At 44.7% G+C, this 14,136-nt stretch overlaps 1 long non-coding RNA gene across 1 annotated transcript; it reads left to right on the forward strand.

Moving 5' to 3' along the window:
- Window positions 1-2,128: 2,128 nt before the first annotated feature.
- LOC134470605 (uncharacterized) lies at window positions 2,129-7,957 on the forward strand. Its single transcript, XR_010039570.1, has 4 exons — window positions 2,129-3,195; window positions 5,156-5,434; window positions 6,191-6,371; window positions 7,857-7,957. It is a non-coding gene; the product is annotated as an uncharacterized LOC134470605 (long non-coding RNA).
- The last annotated feature ends 6,179 nt before the right edge of the window (window positions 7,958-14,136 follow it).

The following is a 14,136-nucleotide window of genomic DNA, read 5'->3' on the forward strand; positions in this document are numbered from 1 at the left end:
GTGTGCACTGAGGCTAAATATGGCTCAGCACAGCGGTGGGGATGTGACTCAGTGATAGGAGTGCTGGGATATGCTCTGCATCAGCCCAGCACTTCTGCTGGCCTGGTGAATGCCCATTCTGCAGCCTGCAGTGGGGCTGGCACAGAAAAACACTGCTTGCTCCCCTTTCTCTGCCCATGACTGTCACTTGCCCTTGAGATGCAACCTTTTTCATACTGCAGGCTGTGCTGGCTTAGCACATGGTATGAAGGGGGAAAGGCTTGGTACCAGCAGGTGGCAGCCTAGAAAGCCCCGTGTGAACAAGGCCGGCAAAACACAGTTGTGATTCACTCTGCTCTGAGGTCGTGCAGCCAGTGCACCAAGCCCAGAACTGCTCCTGGGGAATTCTGTCATGGAGTAGGTAATAAGCACTCTGCCTGGATGTCCTCAGCCATCTCACAGGATTGGTGAGACAGTGACACTGGGAGGTGAGGACAGGGCCCACCTCTAATGCCTGGAGCAAAACAAATAGTCCCAAACTGTTACCCACAGGGGACATCTCCTGTTGACTAAAGTATATTAGGGGCAGACACACTCCTGCTGAGAAGATGACTGGGTTGGATCACATGTGTGCTCTGCATGTGATGGGGAGCTCTGCATGTGGGCTCACCAGCTGGCAGGACCTCGACCTGCAGTTAGAGACAATTATCAGTAGGGAGAAGGGCTGTCCATGTGGGGAGGACTACAGAGGACACTCACGGCCATCTGCTCCAGCCAAAAAGCTGCTGCTGGTTTAACAGAGCTGGAGTTTTGTTCTAGCAACACCTTATTGTCTACACTGCAGCCATTTGCTCATCTGTGGCTCGAAGTGTAGATTTCTCTTCACTGAGTTATTTTACCAAGGAATGAATTTCACACTGATGTGCACAGGTGATTCTCACTCACTGTTCTCAGGTGAGTTCCTCTCTTCTTGACCTGATGCTTCTAATCAAGTCTGGTATCCATTAGGGATGGTCCAGACCAGTGTGCATTCTTCAAAAAACAAGACCAAAACAAACTTCCAGAGATAACTAAGAATCCATGTATACTTGTAAGAAATAAAAAGGGATCCACAGTGGTCTTCTCCAGGGGTGGTAGTGTGCATAACCATTACACAATACCAGAATGGGAATCCTCCCATTCTCCACCTTATTCACACTTCTCCAAGTTTCCTCTCACATTTCTGTATGGTGCATGTTTCGGGGGGAGCAGTCTTGTGAGACGGACTTGGTCACATAGGAAGATTGTTGTACTTTAAGACTGTGGCTGCTTTTAAATGAGGGAAATGTGTGCTCTAATATGGATATGTATTCAAATCCATCACCATTCCCAAGGTCATCTGCAGTAACAAGGACCTGGGTTCTTGGCTTCATTCGGCTGCCACAGAGTCATTTTCCAAACATGACTCACATGCAAAGTGCAGGCTCTTCTGGGTACCGAGGGCCATTCCAAGGCATTCAGGTGGTTATTGTGCTGGAAGCCCCAGCAAAGTACAGGGATCAGCCTCCAGGGATCCACTGAGAAACAGCCAGCTCCAGCCACCCAGAGAGTCAACCTGGGGAAAGGAAAGGGTAAAGGAGAGGCTCATCCATCAAGAAGGGATTTACCCACATTCATGTGTCTTCTACATTGTATTCATTTTAATTCTTTAAGGCTTCATTATAGTATGATGTACACCAAAGAGGTCCAGCCCTTGAAAGACATAATATCTGTCTGTCTGTATCTATGTGTTTGTCTATCTATTTGGTTTTTTTTGTCAAAAAGTTTAGTTATGATTTTGAAATAATTTAAAGAACAAAATAAAAGATATGTAATAGAGAACAGGGAGATAGAGTTTGTGGAGGTTTGGGAGGGGAGATGGAAAAGGGGAGGTAAAAGTGACCACGGTTCAAGAACAAACACATGTGTCAGGTCCCCTAGATGAATGCAGCTCTTTCTTGCAAACACACACCAAGAATCAAGAATTTGGTAATCAGAATCAAGCAAAACAGTGGTAAAAATATTTGCCTTCAAAGATATGGTAGAAGAAAATCCCTCTTATTTGCTGTATTGTACATGGCCAACCTCCCAAGGGATGCTCACATCTCTATCTCCCATTTGCTAAGGGGGGGGGTGGGATGTTTGATTCTCAGCCCGTGTGCTGGCAGGCTCACTAACACTTAGCAGGGAGGCGAGCTGGTTACTTGATTTTCCAGCACACTAAGATCTAACATGGCATGCATATCAGGAGTCGCTAGTGGTTCTTACCCAAGAGTGGCCACAGCTTGTCAAGCCACAGCCATTTACCAGGGGGGCGAGCTGATTACTTGATTTCCTGGTGCCCTAAGTTCCAATATAGCGTAGATCTCAGAAGTTGCTGGTGGTTCTCCCCCTGGGGCAGCCACAGCCTGCCACACCACAGCCACTTACCAGGGAGCCAAGCTGGTTTCTTGGTTTCCCAGAACCCTAAATTCCAACATAGCGCAGATCTCAGGAGTCGCTGGTCATTGTTTTTTTCTTTTCAAGTGTGAATAGGTCCTTAGAACTTAAAATTGTATATCTGATTTATAAGTATTTTTAAAGAATCTTTCAATTGTTATATGAATAACAACCATGCACTTATCTGCACCTTCTTCTGTCCATTGACAACAGCTTTGTAAAAACAATGGGTGAGCAATAAAATAAGCTTTCCTGAGCCAAGCTACTGTTCCCTCCTAAGGATGCAGCATTGCTTTGGTAAGTGCTTCAGTACTTTATTTTCCTTACAGATAAAACAGCAGAGAACCAGACACACAGCCACAGAGTATAGAGCTACTTGCCTGTCTCCAGTTCATGCTCTCTGGTTCACCCTCAGGCTGGCACAGGCACACACTCTGCTGCCTCTCAGGAGGAATCTCACCGCAGGTCACCCCTGGAGAGCGTCATATCACATAGTACCATAGAAATCTGTGCTTTATTTACTTTTGTGTGATTCTAAATTCGTGTTCCGTTTTGGGCCTTCCCATAATCCGTCCTCCTTTCAGTATCAGAACTTCATTTATTTTATGGAGTTACTTTCCTTTCTCCCATTCCAGTGATTCACACCTCATTGCATTCGGTTTTTTCAAGACTGACTTTAACCCCAGACACGGGGAAGTTACCTGACTCAAGCCTAGACCAATCGGTGCATCCGCCTCATGGGGAAAGCATGAAGGGCAAGTATGTCAGCCAATGAAATCTCACTTTGGGGCTTTGCTAGGTCTGCTAAGAGGAAGCTGTTCCTAAGGCTATCAATTTCCTTTACTTGTTTGTGAACCGTTTGGACCTGCAGGTTTCTAACTTGCTTTATTTGAGAAGTGTCTGCCTGAGATAGATGGGGTAAAACAGAGTGAAAGACAAAAGTCCACTAACTGAGAACAGTTTTTGAGAAATTGATCGCCTCATATGCCTCGAAAAAACATAACAGTGCATTCCATCACCTATGTATTTACTCCTTACATATCTATTTGCACTTAGCCTTGTTCGAGCTGGAACACTCTCACTGTCGCCCACAGGTATGCACACACACACACACACACACACACACACACACACACACACACACACACACTCACTGCCTGCCCTGGGGCCTTCCTACCTTTGCCATCTTACATCATCCTAGTTCCATTCTGTTGGTAAGTTTTGCCTACACTACTTCCTGTTTTCAGCCTGCTAACCGCTCAGCTATTCAATCAGATGCTTCTTCTTCTACTCTTCATATGACCAGTGGTCATAAACTCTGATCTTTTACTGGACCAAGGTGTTTCAAGATTTGAGGACTAGGTCTCTGTAGTACCCAGCACAGACCAGGGCACAGGAGATTTCAGCATGGGCTCACTGACTGGGCAGAAGAGGCCCGAAACACAGGTCTTTACAGATTTTGGTGTCTTGTCAACTGCCTGGTGGCCTGATAAGTCTCCTTCCATTGTCCTGGTTTTGTGAGTGGCTTTTCTTTGGATCTTCCCTGGGAGGAGCTGTCATCATAATAAGGAGGGAAGTTTCCATAATCAACCAGCCCAGTCAAATCTGGTAGATGTGTGTATAATCTGTATAATAAATGTCATGATCAAAAACCACCTCTACCATGATCATAGTTCTACAGTAGAACCTCCAACTCTTTCACCACACAACTGCAAGATGTAATGTTTGATCAATAGACAGTGCAAAAAAAGGCTCAGTATAAACAAAAATGGACACACTGCCAATGTTTTTAGAATGCAATGTTATTTTCAATTAAATTATATAGACAATATAAAATATCAGGGTTGTTTTGAGGGGTTTTATTTGTTTGTTTTTCAAGAGGAAAATTTGTTTTTCAAGATGAAAACTTGTTTTTTAAATAGCCTGTGGTCTGGCTGTGAGTCTGTTGAAAGGCATGTGAAGGAGGTCCCTGTAAAGAAAGTGAATGGCACATGAAGCTAGAGGAAGAGAAATATTGGAGTTTGAGCTCCAGCTCTGATAGGGTGAAGAAACCAAGCCCAGACCCATATGGTTTGCCTTCTCCATTTATTAAAAATGAGGAAGGTGTACCGACCATTGTTTCATTTTTACATGCCTCTGTTACAGTGACTTGTTTCAGACATACGCAAGCATAACAACCTCAAAATCATAAATACCAGGCTCATTGTTGTGCTCCCATGAGTTTGGAACCGGTTTCTTATGTTCCTGTTATACTGTGTAGTTTTGGCCAAATAGAAGCCAACCTTTAAAAAAAACCTAAAAGTCAAAGGTCCTGGAGAACAGAAGGAAATAATCCTTCAAGTAGATGCACCAGCATACACATGGCCCAAGACCACCACTGTGCATTGTTCCTCTGATCCTCTGCATATGACTGAGTCACAGACATGTGAGATGGAGCCGGTGCCATGTAGAAGTGGCTCCACGGTTTCCTCCAAGGTTCCCCAAGGGAATGAGTCCTCTTGTTGGCACCACTGAGAGAGGGCAGAACCCCCTAGAGGTGGGACCTGGTGGACCCTGATTAGGTGATGGAGTTACTGTTGTCCCCAGGAGGGATGAGTACACCTCCTTGGGGCAGGCCTGCTCTGTTCCCTGGCAGCAGACCTGGCCCTGAGCACCTCTTGCTTCCTTCTCACTGTGTGATGTCTCCTCACTCATGTGCTCGTACCGTGATGCTGCTCAGCATATTGTGATGGAGGCTGGAAGCCTTCACTACAGCCAAACATACCAGGGATCTGCCCTCATGTCTTCAAAAGTGTGAGCAAGCAAACTTTCTGTTCTTTGTGAATTCCCCAGCCTCAGATGTAGTGTTACAGCAATAGAAAATGAACTAACCTCTGATTCTCTCACAACCAACAGTGGTGAATGGCAACGAATAACCATACCAGGAATCCTTTGCACTGCATCACCATTGTATCATCCAGATGACCAGTTTCAGCACCACCTCTGGAACCAGCTAATGGTGAGTTATTAACAGATTCTGGATAGCATATACCAGCTGTCACTTGGTGAAGACTTCTTGCACTCTTGAAAGTTTGTCTAAGGCCTATGCAAGAATTCAAATTCAACCTCAGATGGTAATGGTCTTTTTTCCTTTTTTCATATATATACAGATTTATCCACACAAAGGGTTCCTTCAGACAGAAAGCTCACATATCCATCCTTGCTGTTTGGTTTCGGGTCGAAGCCCACCAGACAATGTTCTTACTGCGTCCCCTGTGAGATCCTGGCAGCTATTCTCCCCACCTCAGATGCAGAGAATGTGATGCACAGCCAGAGCTGTATCTCACCACTGCAGAAAAGAGAAATAGCAGGCTGATTCCCTCCACGTTTCTACCCATTCTTTATCAAAATTCACTAGTAAAGCACCAGAAAAACAGAACCTCAACAGGAAGTCAAAACAGAAAGATCTGGAAAGGGAAGACTTGCAGTATCGTCATCCTCTTTCAAACCTTCCCACTTCAGCATACATTCATTCAGTCTCACATTCCTCAGTGTCCATCTCTCCCATTATCAAGATAAAATGATGTCAGTAGTATTAGACAATTGTGCAAATGTGTAAGGTGGTGTTTTTTTTTTTTTTTTGGCATCTTTTTCATTTTTTTATTGGTACCAGGGACCGAAATCACGACTGCCTGATTGCAAGGCAGGCGCTTATGCCACTGAACTAAATCCCCAGCCCCGTAAGGTGGTTTTTATTTTATTGGTTGCTTTTTAGAAAATGAGGGTGATTCTTTGGGTGGAAACTTTGGAAAGAGTCACGAATACGGTGATGAAAGTACCGCGTGAACGCTGCTCCATATCCTGAGAAACTCAGTGAACCATGACTACCTTGTTGTGGGGCCTGCACTCTTCCCTCTCTCTGGCCCCTCCACAGGATGTGTTCCTGGATGTATCCTGTAAGTTCTAAGACCTTTGGAAACTACTAATCAATGTTTTTCAAAATGTTGTTTAGCCTCTCATTTAGCCTCTATTTGAATGGACAGGTGGGAAGAGGTCAGAGTAGATCACATGCAGGGAGAATGATTGCTCAATTTCTAGGCATGTATGAGCTCTGAGAACCAATACTCATTTGCTTATTAAGTCAGAATAACCCACAGACTCCACTCAGGTCCTGGACACATACACACTATACCACAGACAGCCAAAGAGTGGCCACTGGGAAGATTTCCAGCAGTAGAAACTTTGGTATAAAATAATGACACTCTTCAGTTCCTTACAATAAAACTGTGTGGGTGGGAATGGATTGTGAGCTGTTTTCCATATAGAATCCAACAGTTAAAGTTACACAAACAGAAAGAAATGTTTTGCAAGTGGGCCACCTGCACACTTCAGCACCAGCGTAACTTCAGAACTTGTGAACAGTCCTCACATAAATTTTCGACGCACTGCAGAAATAAAGTTCTTTTGCCCACCGTGATGTCACAACACTGACTGACAGGTTGCTGGGTCTGCTAAGGAACTTGGCAACAAGACTGCCTGGTGAGCCAGGAAAACTGCACTTTGGCCCTGGCAAAACACCAAACCCCATTTCTTGTGATTCTGCCTCATTTGTGTAACTACATAGCAAACATTTATCCAGCATCTGCTATGCTTATCATGACACACAAGATTTTGTAGTGTGAAAGCATCTGCATTAGAATAATATTCCAAGGAGGACCTATTTCACACTATGGTTCTCTCAGCAAACTTCTGCTTGGATTTCTGCAGCCAAACCCTGTCATTGGTCTGCCTGTGGGCACGGGCTCCTCGTCAGCCCTCTCAGCTTCCCTACATCTCCTCTCTGGAGTGTCTTATTCTCCTCTCAGATCTGCACTGCAGTCTATGTACATCAAGGTTTTGATCCTGCTCGAAGAGCCCCTAGACATCTACTACCTAAATATCTTCTAACCCTCCCTGTTTGTGCCCCATCATTAAGAAATGGGATCTTGCTGTCTGTTCCTCTAATTCGGCTGATTCCAATCAGCTGACAGTAAACAGAAGAGAAGCGAGTAACCATCTCCACTTCTGCTCTCCAGTGTTTGGTAAGCAGTCACTTCTGCACTGAGTCCATTCAAGACAGTGGGCAAAGAATTCCTACTGTGGAGGGGAAGCAGGTATTGTGAGGATATTTTGCACCCAGTGGCTGTGGTGAAAGACCTTCAGACACCCGAATGCACACCTAAGAAAGTGCAAGTATGGGAAGGGGTAGATGAGCATCATGGTTTATGTTGGTGGCCCTCAGGCCTCATGCATTTGCATTATGCATTTGTGATTGGTTCATTGTCTAGGGCTTGTATTGGGGGTGTGAGTGCTACTCTGGCCTAGGGGTGGAGCCAGGATGTAATAGCAGGAACAAGTTGTGTCTTGCTCTCTTTTGCCTGTTTCCTCCTTGCTGTTTGCAGCCACCATGACCTATGACCCAGCCATGCCACCCTGCCTTGTAGCCAACTGAATATGGCTGAAACCTCCAGAAGCTGTAAGAAATAAACCTTTCCTTTCCTAACTTTGGGCAGTGGGTATTTTGTCTCAGTGACGAGTAAAAACTAACTAAGTTAATGAGTCACAGGAAATGCTGCAGAAACCACGGGAAGAGTGGATCACCCAAAGAGGTGACCCACATTCTGTCCCCTCTGCCTACAGACACATGTTGGCTTCCCTCCCCTGGCCTAATTCTCACTGTCTTTTATGCTCAGCTTTGTGTGTTAACTTTGGAGAGATGACTTCTCTGGCTCCAGGTACCATAGCTAAGACATCCATGCCATGGTGCCGCCTCTTGTGGAGTCCTGACCCACTGTCAGAGAGTCATTACATTTCCTTGTGATAACCATGCACGAGACTGGATCTTGCAAATCTCACGCATACTGAATACTAGGCTTGCAGAATGGACACACAAACAGCATGCCGGTAAATCTGCATATCAAACAGACAGCAAATCACAGTTTTAATTTAAGCTTGTTCTATCCACATTCCATTGTAGAAAATCTCCTGGACTAGGACACCAAACAGGATGGGTGCCAATCTCAGTGAATGAATGAACAGAGTATTTCAAGGATATTCTTCGGCCAACAGACCCGAAGGCAGATCACACCTTATTTTACCTCACTGCAGTGAAGCCTGCACAACTTTATGCATTACCTTTTCCTGCAATGACAAAACACTAACCTGCACCAGCCTCAGAAGACCCCTGGGCTCTCCGTCTGATGACATGACCATCATTCAGAACATTAAGATGGAAATTACAGAGCATTCCCGGCAATGAAGTTGTGATAAGCTTGCGGGAGGAGTAACCTGGTAGCTAAACATCCTCATGTATCCGGAGTCTTTGTATTAAATCACACACGGAAATGGCTGTATTGACGCAGTGAATAGAACAGAACAACAGCTCGCTGTCCCACGGGGATTATTTCCAGCCTCACTTGGGCAGCTAGAAGGTCACCTGTGACATCCCATCACAGTCAACGGAGTCCTTCTCTAGGTAAAAGGCCATGCCAGTGCTGGGTGCAGGCTGCTCCTTTGGGAAGATGTAACAGAGGATGCAGAATCAGGGAGGTAAGCAGACAAGCACAGACAATGTGAAATTCAAACACGATTAAGATTCCACTACCTGTTTTCACTGCACATTTCCTTCCTTAAGGAGCATCATACCCTCAGGTCTGAATCTGTTTTCTGCAGCACAGATTTTCCTTGTCTCTGACACAGTTTCTTGTCATAGTTTGCAAACTTGCTTAGCTGTCAGGAAGTACAGACAATCTAGATACGAAAGTTGGTGGTTACCTAGAGCCATTTAGCAAAAATAGTTTTACGTATCAGTTATGTAGCTTTTTCCTTACTTAGTTTTATTGTGTTAGAATTCTTTTTCCAAGAGCAATTCTAGATTCACAGGTAAAGCAGAGGTATGGAAATGTCCCATAGCAGCACCGTCTTGGCCCGCTTCCTCACGGTCAGGAGAAAATGCCTGACAAACGCAACCTAAGAGTGAAGCTGCTGTGTGGCTCATGACTTCGAAGGTTTCCGTCCACGGTCACTGTGTCCACGGCAGAGCCACCATGGTAGAAAAGTATGGAGGGGGAAAGCTGCTCACCTCAGGAAGGCCAGAAGCAGAATGGGCTGGAATGAGCCACAGCAGAAGAGCCAGGGATCGTACTCAAAGCTTATGACCCATTTTCTCCAAATAGACCTCATCTCCTAGAGGCCCACTCAGCTGTGAACTCACCAGTGGTGTGTTTGCTGCCCTCACAGCCCAGTGACCCCTCTAGGAATCCCATGGACCAACCAAGCTGGCACTGAAGACTCACCAGCACATGCCCCCGTGCTCACACACACACACAGTGCTCCCCCTTGTCAACCCTCCCATTCGTCATGGATGATCAACATTCTTTGACACTTCCTTGTCACCCCGGGTCCACAGCTACAGTGAGTTTTGTTCTTGGTGTTGTATTTTCTGTATATTTGGACAAATGTAAAATGACACATACCTGTGTATTTCATATATTTCATATTTCAAAAGTTTATGGTGATATAAAAATAATACCCAGCCAGGGTCAGTATAATAAAATAATATCAGCCAGGCTCCTGGTTGTAATCTGAGCTATTTAGGGGTCTAAAGCAGGATTCCTTGATACTTCAAGGTCAACTTAGGAAACACAGTGAGACCCTATTTCAAAGTGCCTTGTCTGCAGTTTGGTTTGAGAAAAATAACAGGAAAGGATACTATTGTCATGAGTGTTTGTGTCGAGCCCTTGGAAGGGGTTTGGCATAGCTTCTCTTAGCCCAGTCTTTCCATGAGCTGCTAAGGAAGAAATGGCAATTTTTCTCCATCTTTGGATAAACAGCACAATATGGAGGTCAATCCTAAAGGGTCACACAGGAAGTGAAGGTCCAAGCTTGGGTTTTACCATAGTTTTTACCATAGTTCTTAAGAATCTGTGTCTCTAAGCACCACAAGGGGAATTCCAGATTCTTTCCAAAGACCCACCTGGACAGGTAGAATGCTTAGAGTGTCCCTAATTTATAAAGCTCAGTAAGCTCTGACCACATCCTGGAAGTCAGGAAAGACAAGGGCCCGTGGGGTGATGGAGTTTTGATTTGTTTAGGAGGCCTGGTGAATGGGTCTCCCTCTGAAGCTGGATATGGCTTTTCTCACATGTTCAATGTGTATCTTCTTTTCCCGTCTTACCAAAAAGACTCTGGGACAAACTTGACTTTTAAGAGGCAAATACTGTCCTTAATTTTCTTGAACTCAAGGCTGAGTGTCACTCAGGACGTAGAATTGCTTGATTTCCCTCACAGTGCTGAAGCTCCAACCTACAAGGCTTCTTAACAAGATGATGACCTCGGAGTCTAGAAAGCCCTGGGATACTGGGACTTGTGTGTTGGTCCTACTACTTCACATTAAGCTTCACATTAAGGCACAGACAGGGATACACCGGGTGGATCTGGGCTGCAGAGGGCTTCACTTGGCTCTGTCTGGGTTAACATCCTCACCCTCTCCCCTGTGCCTGTGGTCACTTGTACTTCTCACTTGGTTCCAGAATTTAGGGTGCTTGAGAGTTCTATGAGCATTGCATGTTTCCTGTGCCTTTACATGTATACAGACACACTGGTTAATGTTTATAAGTATTCTCATGTGACACTTAAATACAAGTATTTCACTAGGAAGACCAGACAGCTCTTCCTTCTTTGGAGATGTTGGGGAGATTCCTTCCTTGATGGCTCCAGAAGAACACTGCTCTGTCCAGACATGGGCTGCTGAGTAATTCTGATGCACAGCTGACGTCCCCTGGGATACAGCACCCTTGGGAATGAGCCCTGTGGATGGAACTCCAGCTCACCCTCCTTTAAAGGCAGAAGAGGGAAAAACAGGCTTACTGAAACCTTGTGTAATCTCTTAAGAGCTGACATGTTTAATTTGGTAATTATTACTAAAATAAATGATTACTAATAAGTGAGGTTTTTGCAACTTGGTGATGAGGTAGGATTCCGTTTTTTTTTTTTTTTTTTTTTTTTCAGCTATGGATAATTAACTGTGAAGGGAGCAATTATAGATCTTATAAGTAAAAATCAAATTAAATAATTATGTCACTTAGTTAAGTATAAAATATTTTCCTCATTCGTTTTCATAATTAAGAATACTAATCTAAAACTATTGAATGGCATGAGTATGTGATGTAATTTTTTTATTTCAATTGTACTTTACGGTCAGGAAGAAAATTAAGACAGGAAAGGCTGACACACATCAGCGTGGAGTTAACAGATCAGCCAGAAGTCCGGAAATTTGGGCCCAACAAACCTGGAATCTGTGACTAGAGAGCTTTCTGAAGTCACCCTGTGATCCTCAAGAAATTCAAACTCAATGATCCCTTCGGTCAAAATTAGGTCTATGTACAAATCAAAGGGAGAGAGAGAGGGAGAGCAAAAGAGAGGGAGAAAACTATGCTCCTCTTTTACTAGTTGAATGAAAATAAGCAAAGTGTAGAAAAGTTGAGCAACACAATCAATCAGACACAAATGACATCTGGTAACCGCTCCACACCCAAAGAGCAGGATAAACATTCGTCTTAGGCATGGATGGAGCTTTTATCACTACAAACCAAACTCTAGGTCCTATGAGATGTATCAATAAATTGGAGAAAGGATTCAAATAACATAACAGTTGCATTTCAGAGTCAAAATGGAAATATAAAATAAGTCCATAAATGCTTGGAAATTAAATAACACAATTTTAAAGAATATCTCAAGCCAGAAATTGTAAGGTAGCATGCAATGAACAGAAATGAAGAAGCAATATATCAAAATTTATGTGATAATGTTAAAGCAGTGCTCAGGGGATCTGTGTTTCAAGATGTGTTCAATATGGCTTATTATCAGAAAAATAAAAATCATGGCACCAGTGTAATAGAGCTCTAGCCCAATCAGAATGAATGTTATCAGAAATTCAAAAAAATCCTGAGGAACAGGATTTTTTTATGTCTGTGTCTTGTACTCTGAGAAACTACTTTGAAGATAACAATATGAAATGTAAACAAAAACAAAACCAATCAAAAACACAACAATGAATATTGGAGAAGATGTGCAAGGCGGGGTGAGTTTTCATATATTGTTCTTTGGAATATAAACTAGTACAAATGCTACTGATGACACTAGGGAGGATCCCCAAAATATTTCAAAGCTTAGCTCCATCCGACAACCGGGTGTGCGCCCAGAGGAAAAGAAATGAAAGGGCTGACGAGACACCCCCACTCTCAGTTTATGAGGCACTGTTCACAGCAGCCAAGGTGTGGACCCACACTTGGTGTCCAGCCACGGATGCATGCACTGAGAAATTACGGCAGAAGGCCTTGGGTAGGTCCTGTGCGGCCACAGAGTGGATGGAGTCATATCATCAGAAACTGCAGGATATTATGTGACGTGAAGTAAGCCAGGCAGAGACAAACAAACTCTGCACAGTCTTGAAATGTGGAATCTAAAAAGTCCAACCTCAAGAAAACACAGAGCATTACCACAAGCTTGACAGGTGGAAAGGCAAAGTGGGTGGAGAGGTTTAGACTGGGTGCACAGAGAAAAACAAGAAGGTGAGTAAATTCTGATGACCTATTAATCCCTGGGCTTATAATAATGAACAGAAATGAAGCAAATAGTCCCAAACAGCAAAAGGGAGGAGTGTGAAGATCCATGTGCTAAGGGGAGCCCATGCATGAGCAGCCAGATTCACAGCAGAGCCACCATGGCAGAAGGGTGTGGCGGGGAGAAGTGGCTTAGGTCACGGTGGCCTGGAAGCAGAGTGGGAGAAAGGCAAGAGAGGAGGGGGCCCATGACAGCACAGAAACCCAGAGTTGGGCCTCCGTGACCCCCAGAGACCCCAGAAGTGTGCTCCCCACTCCCTTGGGAACATTCCAAGCCAGTGAAGCTGCTGCTCCCTCCTGGCCACCAGGACTCCTGCACACCCAGCTTACTACTTTCTTCCCTAAGACTCAATTCCTTGCGTGGCAAAACAGTTGCCGTGGATCCAGGCTTCAGGCTCCACAGACAGTGCAGTGTCATTGACCAAATGTGAGACAAGAGAGTCACACACACAGTGTTGGTTTTAATCAGACAGCTGATTTTTGTCCTCAGAGCCAACGAGTTCTGACCTCTTGTGTCCTGTTGTCTAGGAGTGACCCACAGCTTGTCCCCAGCCCATTGAAGGGTTCTGGATTCGAAAATGTGTGGGAACACTGGGCTGGACCAGTCATGGTGGACCCACTGGGTGTAAAGGAGCCCGGGAGAACTGAGGCTTGGTTTGTAAACAGGGAGAAGGTGAGGATGTTGCTGAGGGGGGATTGAAGGATGGCAAGGAGCTGAGTAATTTTAATCACAGTGGAGCTTCCTGTGTTTTAGGAGAGGATGCAGAAAGCTGTCCTTCAGGAAGGGATGCAGATGATCCAGGGTCTTACCACTGTGCTACTCCCCAGAGCTTTTAGGTTTTATTTTGACACAAGATCTTCCTAAATTCCTAAGAGTCCAAGCAAGGTTCTGGCTTATGGTTCTGCCGACTCAGGCTCCCGGAGTGCTGGGATTCCAGGTGTGTGGCACCAGGAGGAGAGAATGCAGGGGGAAGATTAGCTACTTCCGCAGTCTAAACTTCAGTTTCCTTTCTGGTCATGTCTACTCTAAAGAAATGAACGCTTTGTAATAAACATTACT

This window comes from Cavia porcellus, unplaced genomic scaffold (assembly GCF_034190915.1).
Source record: "Cavia porcellus strain 051 isolate PalLab524CR breed Dunkin Hartley unplaced genomic scaffold, mCavPor4.1 scaffold_16, whole genome shotgun sequence".
NCBI classification, from domain to species: domain Eukaryota; kingdom Metazoa; phylum Chordata; class Mammalia; order Rodentia; family Caviidae; genus Cavia; species Cavia porcellus.